Source organism: Pseudorasbora parva, chromosome 2 (genome assembly GCF_024679245.1).
Source record: "Pseudorasbora parva isolate DD20220531a chromosome 2, ASM2467924v1, whole genome shotgun sequence".
NCBI lineage: Eukaryota > Metazoa > Chordata > Actinopteri > Cypriniformes > Gobionidae > Pseudorasbora > Pseudorasbora parva.
Window position 1 is genome coordinate 41,141,988 of NC_090173.1, and position 10,688 is coordinate 41,152,675.

Below are 10,688 nucleotides of genomic sequence, written 5' to 3' on the forward strand. Positions count from 1 at the left end.
GGTCGGAGAGGAGTGGTTAAAGGCCCACTGAAGTGCCTTAAAATGCGTCGCATTATTCAATGTGTTTACGTAATTCCCCCTGAAACGGCTCCAGCTGGTAGCAGCTCCTCCCCTTTTTTGAAATGGCCAATAGCGTTTCGTTAATATACAGTTTGACTAGAGGCTTTCTGTTTGGTAAAGCCAGTTTCTTCTAACTGTTTATCCTCATAATCTCCTCCATATCGCTTTGAAATGCAGCATTCTGTGCAGAATTCAAATGCGTACGAATACGATATGTTTTGTTGTCTGTGCTGACTAGCGCATATGACCCGCGCTGCGCTCTCGTGTCTGTAGTCTAAATTTAGACCAGAGCCGTTGGTGTGTGCGCTGCTGCGGTGTGTGAAACTAACGTGAAAACACTTCCTTCGCCTCAACTGAAAGCATATTTACACTGAATCGTTTCCTATCGCATATAGAGTGCGCTATGTGCCTTTCACCATGTAGAAATAAGTAAGTCTTAGGAATTCTTAGGAAAATTAGGAAGTCTGCGATGATGTCATCACAATCTGTAATTCGTTTTAACGGAAGTGAACGGAGACTTAGTTTTGAATGCTTATATCGCCTAAATGCAAATTGTCATTGTTTTGGAACATACCAGCTTATTCATAACTTTAAGGCTAACACAGTTTACTAAAAGCTAAAAAAAATAAAATTGATTTCCGTGGTCCTTTTAGAATATTCAAACCCAAGCTTTCAAACTGCCGTCATCGGAAAGGGAACGCCATTCTAGACTAGAAGTTACTTTTCAGATTTTGGTTAAAAATTACCATGGCATAAGTTTTTTTTTTCTGTATATTAACTTGCATAGATTAATTGTTCACTTTTAAGACCAGTAATGTGTGCGAACAATAAAAATAAGGTCGATTTTGATTGCATGAGGACTTTAAATTATTTCTTGTACTGCTGTAGTGGTAAAACGTTTGTTTATTTTTTGGTTTATAAATGTATATGAATTTATGTAATTTTATATTTTATTTACCAATAGGAGTGGCAATATATTTAAATAATTATAAATCCCGTTAATTCTTAAGGTTTAAAAAGGATGTTTTTCAGGCTTTACACTTTACTACAAATTATTTTTCTAGTCATTTGGGATTTTTTTATTTTTAACTCCTATATTAAAAAATACCAACCATTTCAAATATTTTTGAGCTAGAATTTTTTTTTACACTGAACAATAAGGTTCAATTTGTCAACATTAATATAAACAAACAATAAAAAAAAAACAATTGCTTCTGTTAATATTTAATAATGAGCGAACATGATCTAAAATGTTACTTTTGTATTTTAATTAACAAGATCAAAGATTAAAAAACACTGACATATATTGCTCGTTGTTAGTTACTGCATTAACTAATGTTAATGAACTAATTGGACCTTATTGTAAAGCGTTAGCGAAAACAATATATGAATTATATTAATTTCACACTTTCACATTCGCACTGATATAGCAAGATATTGTGTATTGCTGTCTAAATGCATTTGTGCTCACAGATTCTTCAATTTCTTAATCATCGGCAGAAGAGAGAGAAACTGCAAAAAGGTTTTTTCCTTCTTTCAGATCTGATGAGAGAATAAGCAATATTTAAGTTTCAAGCCATGTGATTGGCTGTTTTCCACGGGTGTCACTCATTCACCCAACTGTAACTGTGTGCGCATGAGTTGAAATGAGCTAAAAGATGTTAGCTGCTAATTGTAAGACATATTGTGGTGTTTGCCGAGTCAACCCCCCACACTCCCACCTAAAAATGTTGCTTAATTTTGAGCAACAGTTGCTCTCAACCCGATCCCCCAGCCCCAGTTGCAGAGCTAACAATGAAAAGACTTTTTCACTTCTGATGTACTTGCACCACAACATATACAATATGTACAATGCTGTTCTTCTGATCATACTGTAATTACCCACCCCAAAATTTGTTTTTACAGAGAAAAATTCATTAGTCTCCTGTGTCATTTGGTGTGTTTAAAGAGAGGAGGTAATGTGCTCACAATTTCACTGTGTGAACATTTGCATTGAGGGGAAAATATGCACGCTGGCTTCTGGGAATGAGATGGAAAGTGCATGACTGGGAGACTTGACAAGTGCAGCTTTTCATCCATCTCAAATGAATAATTTTCCCTTCCCTTAAACATCCCTAATCCAAGCATGTTATCAGTGCCAATGCAGGATTCTGCCCGACTCTGCTCAGCGGCAAGGCAACTCTTCCTTCTTTACATGTTCGCAAGAGCTCCTGCTCCTTACACTGGCACAGAGACTCGCCGCTTTATCCTTTCGGCTGGTTTTGTGGATCAGTGGAATGAGCTCCACAACAGAAGTGATACATATGGAAACTCACAAATGCCAAAGTCTCTTTTTAACCACGATCTGAGCTGGCTCACTAGATGTCCAGCAGTGGCACACAACTCCTGACAGAGATATCACAGCACTGTGCTGAACAGAAAAACTGTCATTTCATCTCGTATCACATGTTCTGCGAATGCAAGTAAATGTTCAGCATCTCAGTTTTGATGCCGGCCTGTTTTTTTTTTTTTTCAGAATTCTAAATGAATATTTTTAGCTTTTCAGTAAGCAGCTGGAGTCTGTTCAAATGTATTAAGTCGAAATTCTCAGCTTGGGAGCCCTTTCTTGACACTTTCCGGTGAACAAATGCTTTGATGCTATACAATTGAATTGCTGTTGAGATCTCATGGCAAGATCTGTGATGATGGGTAATGAGACCGTCAACGGTTTTAATAACCACAGCGCTCACTGTGTGTTAACCTCATTTCCAGGTAACTTTCAGATGCCACAACATCTCGTCTTAAAACGCTAGAGGAAGCTTCTAATTTGTCATTTTAGTGACATTTTAAGCCTTTTAACTGAACCCAGACAGGGATTTACAGCTCCCTCCCAAGAAAAAATAATTTTGTCCTCTTCATAGCAAAATGAAGGGAGAGATTAATGGTGAACATGCTCTGTTAGAAGATATTTTTATGCATATTTCAATGCTTTAGGTGTACAATTTTGGTATGAACATACTAAAAGTCTGGAGGTGTCTAGCTGCACTAAGGGAACCTTGCATCAGGGGTGTTTATTCCAAGGGGGTAAGGGAGGCTGTGCCACCTCAAAAAAACTTGATGAGAAAATAAACCATATATATAGTAGTATGGGGAACACGTATTCACTATTAACTATGACTTTTGCCTCAGTAAACCCCTAATTAACTGCTTATTAATACTCAGTAAGGTAGTTGATATAGCATTTAAATTTAGGTATTGGGTAGGATCAAGGGATGTAGAATAAGGTCAGGCATTAAAGTGCTTTATTAGTTCTAATAAACAGCCAATATCTTAGTAATATGCATGATAATAAGCAACTAGTTAATGTCTGAACCTTAAAATAGTCCTATCTATCTATCTGTCTTGCTTTTTACACTGTTAAAGACTTGGATTCCCATCCTAAACATGGACAAAGTTTAAAAAATATAAGTTGGACGTTTGATGGAGTATTTTTGTGTCTATGATACTCCTTCCGGTTTCTCACAAGTTTCGGAAAAAAATGTTCAAGTATGGATCCGCTTGACGTCAATGGGTCTGAATGTCCTTGTGTTGGCCGTATGAGCTCTTCTCCCAGAAGCGTGAGCGAGCGAGCGACCGGACCAGAGCGAGAGAGCAAATGCACGCCCATAGCATAGACAGTAAAAGAAATGGACAGAGCGTTCCCATAGACTTCAATGGCGGAAAAATGAGGCCAATCAGAGGCACTCACTTCCTGATGGCTGAGCGAAGTGCGCAGACTCCGACTGAGCTTGACGACGTAGATGTGACGCATGTGACGTGAGCCTCCTGTCTGACAGCTGTAGGTCCTCTAATAGTTGTGTAAAGTGAAATCTGAATCACGTTGTTTAAATGTTTTGTCCCGTTGCTTTTGGCTCACTATGGGCTTCTCCCCATTCTTCCCCCTTGACTTTATCGGACTTTGTCTCCACGTCCCCCCGACTGTCTCAGACAGTAAAAGATTGCTTCTGAGCGTCTCCTCCTGTCTATATGGTAATTTCTCAACTGTGTGACAGTCGTGTTGGTTATGATGCAATCGTTAGCGATATACAAGGTAACGGAGCCTTTTAAGCATTGTTGTGTTTCTTTAGAAGTAAACAATGGACAATTGGAGTCTTTAAATGCCTCAGATGTAAAGTTATTCACTGTCAAAGTGACTCAAAAATGAATGGGAGTCAATGGGATGCTAACAGCAGGTGATGGCTTGGTTAGCAATGGCCGCCCCTATGGGTGGAACACTTTCCAAGTGTTAGATTACCCTCTTTGCCCATAAATGCTGCACTCACTGCTGTCTCAGGACTTCACCAAATCAACAATGTCACCAAAAAAAGTGTGCTTTTGGTGGAGCGGTGACGATAAAGGTTCACAACGATCGTATAGTTAATTTATCAATGAAGCATGGCATGTATGGCGTGTGTTTAAATACATTTGTTTAGCTGACCAATATAGGTGTCAGTTTATTGTAAAACAAACCTAGGGGACGTTCACACAAAGAACATTCAAATGCGCTACTCCATTGTTTTTCTATGTAACGTACACTAGTCTGATGTGGAAAACCGTTTTGCTTGCTACTGCTAAGGTTTAGTCGTATACAATAGTCCATAAACCAAATCATGTCCTCATAATCCACAAGTAAACAAACGCAAATGTTGACAGGCCACTAAATACAGTACATACCACAGCGATGGACGTCCTGCTGCTGCTGTTTCTCCTGTTCAATTTATTTCAGACTCCGGATCTGATTCTGGATCACTTATGTATTAGTTGAATCTGATTAATAGCCATGGTTTATTTAGGGTAGCGTTTTCTTTTCCACGCATGATTATGTCAGCTTTCAGAAGTTCTCATGCAATAGCTGCGTGCACTCGTCATTCTTTTAGCTCCGCCCACTCGATACGCCTCCAGGCACTCGTTTTTTTCCGGAAAGACTCGGTACAGCCTATATTTCTTTTATAAATATAATAAAACTAAAGACTTTTTGGAGATATCAAGGATGAAATACTACTCTATAGGTACTCAAGATTGACGTGAGATTGACTAAAACTGAGTGTTTTAGTCCCCCCCCCCCAAACAACAGAAATATTAGAAGAAAAAAAAGTTATTTATACAATTTTTTTTAAGTAACACTGTCCAACAGTGTGAGAACTGAGAAACAAAAGTGGGTGTTTCTAAATTTGTGTTTATAAACCATGCAATGAAAATGATCCCCTTCACCTGACCACACCCCACCCCTAAACTCCTCCCACACTGATGTCGGCATATCAGGTAACAGTAAAAATCGCCCATCTGTTTATAGCCTTGCTCACTGATCTAGTTACTCTTATTTCTATCCTGCAGAGACCTATACTTGTGTACCTTTGGTTGTTGATGAAAGTTTGTCAGGTGCTGCTTATTATTGCGCCATTGCACCCATGGTACGGCAGCAAAGTTTCTTTATTATGCAGGAATGAGAAATATCGGCCTAGAAAATCGCATCTTTTAAAGGGGTACTTCAGCGCTGGGAAGATGAATCTGTATTTGAACTGGGTCATCAATGTAGTAGAAATGTGAAATTATTTTTGAATTTGGTGCTTTCTAGACTGAGAAAAGACAGAAAATGTATTTTTGTCTCATGGGGATGAAAGACTACAATTCCCAGAATGCTTCGCTGCCCTCTGAGGCCATTCCCAACACCACCACTACTGGATTACAGAGACGAGTTAGAGAAGACACTACAATTAAAAACTGAACGTGTCTGTTCAATATAATGAGTGAGTCACCGCGCGAGTATCACAGCACTGAGCACTAACTGGACGAGTGATGAGAGCTGAGGTAATCGCGACTACACTCGCGGCATACATTCACAACGCGAGTTCAGTCTGGCGCGTTTCAGTTTATGCCTTTACAAGCTTAACTTTCATAGAAATTAATTTGATAAGTTAAAAGACTTACATTGCAGACCATAGCTCCGTTTAAATGAGTGCCTGCCAGCTGAGCTCTCCCTGCAAGCTGAGTGTTATCTCCCATCCCCCATGAGCGGGTTCAAAACATGCAGAAATGGCTCCCTCTGCTGGCTGTAGTCTTTAGCCTTTGGGCAAACATTCCTCCTATGATGCAAAAATCGTCAATTTGCATCATAGGAGGAATTTTTCTAGAAATAAAATGCATAAATCTCTTGTCTCAGGGAGATATGAGGGGGGAAAGCACAATAATTTGAATATACTCCAGGGTTTCTACTGATACAAAGCCATATGCTAATCGCTGAAGTAATCCTTTAATTTTCCATCGGCCTTTAGTACACAATATATTTTTTTAAATATGGTTTTCTTTTTTTCTTTTTCTTTTTTTTTGAGCTAGATAAGTCTAATCAGATTCAATAAATTATGCTAAGCTATGCTAAATGTGCTACTGCCAGGCCTGGAGATTGGTTGAATGGTTTTGAAAATGGTAAAACTCTTAAACTGTTTAACTTTAGGGGAGTTGGAAAATTAGAAAATTTAAAAAAGTGACATGTTTGTTTAAAAAGCTTTGCTGCCATACTTTAACTGCATGCCAATGCATTATTAAGTTACCACATAGCATGTCGTTACTTATTCCATGCTCTGTTTTTAATATTATTTCTTTCACAAACACCATTATTTATTTATTTATTTTTCATAAATCTGTTTATAAAGACTCCAAGACCGCAGATGGGTGTGTCAAATAAGGGTATGCTTACAGTTTTCAACTAAAATATAACTTTTTATGCATGTTTTATTTACACTAGAAAATTGTGTTTTGAAAGCTTTTGAAAACATGTGAATTTAATTTGTGAAAAGGGTGGTGTCATGCGCATGTGTATTACACGTTTACGCATGCGTATTACTTATTCATGGGGAATTTTTTTGTCAACGTGATATTGCCAATTACTGGCCTAGCATGTATAATACAGCTTTTTTTTTGTCATTTTTGCAGAACCGCATGAGCGGGATTGTTTTGACAATGTTGTCTGAGACACTAAAAATATGCACTGTTGGGGGTACTCCAGCACCAGGGTTGGAATCCACTGAAATTGACCATTTGTAATGGACCAATACGTCACTGTGTATTAGGGTGGCAGAAAAACAATGGCAAAAAGTGGAGGGAATGGATGAGATCTGTAGAATAATAGAATAAAAAGGTTTTGTGCCTTTGGATGTCAGAATAGGTATGCAAAAAAAGAAAAAAAATGGTCGAAGACCTTTAAAAAAAAAAAGAAAGAAAGAAAAAAGTATGGTTGCACTAAAATATGCAAGGTTTGCTAATATTAAAGCATGAATTTGGTGTAAATGATAGATCTACATGATATTCGTGTATACGCAGTCCATATGGGATATTCAATTACAGCATGAAATATTGTTACCTATAATAATCTCACAATTCTGACTTTATAGCTTGAAATTGTGCGATTATATCAATTGCAGGATGTGAAATTTTAATTCTGAGAAGTTGTATATTGAGTTAAATCTTGCAGTTCTGTTCATTCTTTTCAGATTTGTTAGATTGTTAGATTGGTTATTTGTGTATAGATTACTCAAATTATTATTATTGTTGTCCTTTAATTCCATGGATTCATAGATTACAACTGCAGAACTGTCACAACTCCCACTGGGTAGGCTCCGCCTGCAAAACGCGTCGTCACCGTTTGCAAACACCCATGTGATCTTTATTCCCCAAACTTAAACTGTATGTTTGTTTATCTTGTTTTTCACAGATGTTATATTTGACAGTTTTGTCTTATGCCTCAAGAAAATTAAAAAGGAACATTCAATCAAAACCTAATAGTTAGGAACTTTAGATAATCTGAAGTCGTTTCCTGAACTTCATGGTGACTACCAATATATGTGAATCCACACATGAAATATCCCAAGGATCACATACAAGCTATATACATTTTATTTGATATCATAATTGTTTGACATTACCTTAATCACAAACCCTTTATGGAATCTAACGTTAACACACTTCTGGTGCTTATAATGACAGACACACAAAAGCAGCCCTGATATGTGAAGGAGAGCTCATTGGGTGTTTTGCACGGAGTACTGTGTGTGTGTGTGTGGTCGTGCTTATGTCTGTTTGATGGCCGCTGTGCGGTGAAGACTGTGCTGTCTTTTCTCTCTGTTGGCTGGCTTCTTTTGATGCTCTACCTCTCTTATCTTGAGCCTGGCAAGGTTAATGAAGTGCTAGCACTCTTGGAGGAAGTAAAAATGAACTGACTAGCAGAGACCAGAGGAAGCTTGGAGATGAAACGCACATCTTGGAGCGGCTCTAAGTGGCAATTTTGGTGAATTACTGAGACAATGAGAGGAGGAACGTCATCTTCTTAGACACAACGACACTGGGTATCAGGAATGGTCGATTGGATCTCTTTAAACCCGGCTCATGTGGAATTACATTAGCATTTTAGCCTTGCTTGTAATATGATCTGTCACACCTCTCCGCCAGCCAGTGGTGGCGGGGCCGAGTGCTGTTTTTCTGGCATTGACAACCCACTCCTTCATTTTCTGGATTTTAGGCGAAGTACGTTGGCTAATTGATTGTGTGGGCTGTACTATCCAGCAATAAACACCATGGGAATCTTTTGTGTTCAATTTGGTTTCACTGATCAACTTTAAAGATTTATTTATTTTTTTGCACTTAATGGCAGACACCTACACTAACATTTAATGTTTTTTTTTTTTTTTTTTTTACATTTAAATAGTGTTGTTAACTGAAATTATGTATCTTCTTTTTTTCATTTGAGATTATAATAAGCGGACGAAAAATTTGATGTTTTGGGAGCTAACTGCATTAAGTTAAAGGGTTAGTTCACCCAAACATAAATTTTCATTAATTACTCCTCCTCATGTGGTTGGACACCCGTAACACCTTCGTTCATCTTCAGAACCCAAATGAAGATTTTTTTTGTTGAAAGCTGATGGCTGAGAAAGGCTTCAGATAGGCATCCATTGGCATTCAGTACATTCCCAATTACAAGACTCATAAAACGCACTAAAAACATTGATACAAAGTCCATCTCACTACCGTGACTGTACAATCATTTTACAATGCGATGAAATTAGTTATTGTGCACACAAAAATCAAAATAACGACTTTATCCACCAAGTTAATGATGTGACGCACCCCCAAAATTTTTGCGCACAAAAATATTCTCGTCGCTTCGTAACATTATTGTACAGCCACTGTAGTGAGATGGACTTTGTAATGACGTCTTTAGTGCCTTTTATGGGTCTTTTGAGTGGGAATGTACTGAATGCCAATGGAGGCCTATCTGAAGCCTTTCTCAGCCATCAGCTCTCAACAAAAATATTTTCATTTGTGTTTCGAAGATGTTGCGGGGTGAGTAATTAATGAAATAATTTTCATTTTTGGGTGAACTAACCCTTTAAATATCTACTAAAACTGAAATATAAATTTGAAAAAGCTAAATAAAAATAAATTAAAAAAAGAGATAAAAATGATAAGCACATAACAATTACAAAAATGTAAACTGAAAACTTTAATAAATGCTGTAGTTGCACCAACAACTATGCCACGCTCAAAATTGCTTAAATCACCTTTCTTTCCCATTCTGACATTCAGTTTGGAGTTCAGGAGATTGTCTTGACCAGAACCACACCCCTAAATGCATTGAAGCAACTGCCATGTGATTGGTTGATTAGATAATTGCATTAAAGAGAAATTGAACAGGTTAAATTAATTTGAGTTTGAAATTAATTTTGGCTGGGTCTTCCAGCATGACAATGACCCAAAGCACACAGCCAGCATAAACAAGGAGTAGCTCTATCTGTGTGGAGGAGTGGGCCAAAATCCCTCCTGCAGTGTGTGCAAACCTGGTGGAAAAACTACAGGAAACGTTTGACCTCGTTTTAAAATTTTTTTAATTAGTTTTACCCCTAAATACCACTTTTAGAGTAAATTGTTTAAAATCAATCATATCAGTAGCCATTTAAAACAAGGGTTTTTTTTCCTTCTCATTGAGAGGGTCATATAATGGTGGCCATAAATATTTGGTGCAGTTTACATCTAAATATATTTCTATATTAAGCATTTGTGGCTTTTTAGGCAGCTGTGTCTTATTTGCTGGGCATGTTTTGACTTTTTGCCGCCATGTGTTCCTCAAAGTCATGTCAGGAAAATGGTCATTTACTGTACGACTTTCAGCCTGGCTCTTGGGTGCTGCTTAAATAAAACCGAAATGGCTCATAATATGAGATTAATAGAAGGAAACAGTGTGCTAATACTTTGTTGCCCATAGCTCCCCCCTCCTCGTCCTTTCCATTTCCAATATTCTAATGTCCCTTCGCATCTATATGCACTAATAGGTAAACATGAATCTGGAAGGTCTACATTCCAATGAATTAGCATATAAATGACTTCATCTTATACAAATAGAGCTCTTTTACCCATAAGTCCCAGTGCTAAGCAAAAGATTGTGTATGTAAAATATGTCAGGGGAAAATGTAAATTAATCTGTCCCACTCATCGTTCAGTCTAATGAGAAAATGGTTTTACCTTTAACCCGACTTTTCTATTTCCAACAGCTCGCTGACATCACTTTCACCGATACGCTCTATAATTGTTTCAAGCAAACGTGCTGCAGCTGTCAATAT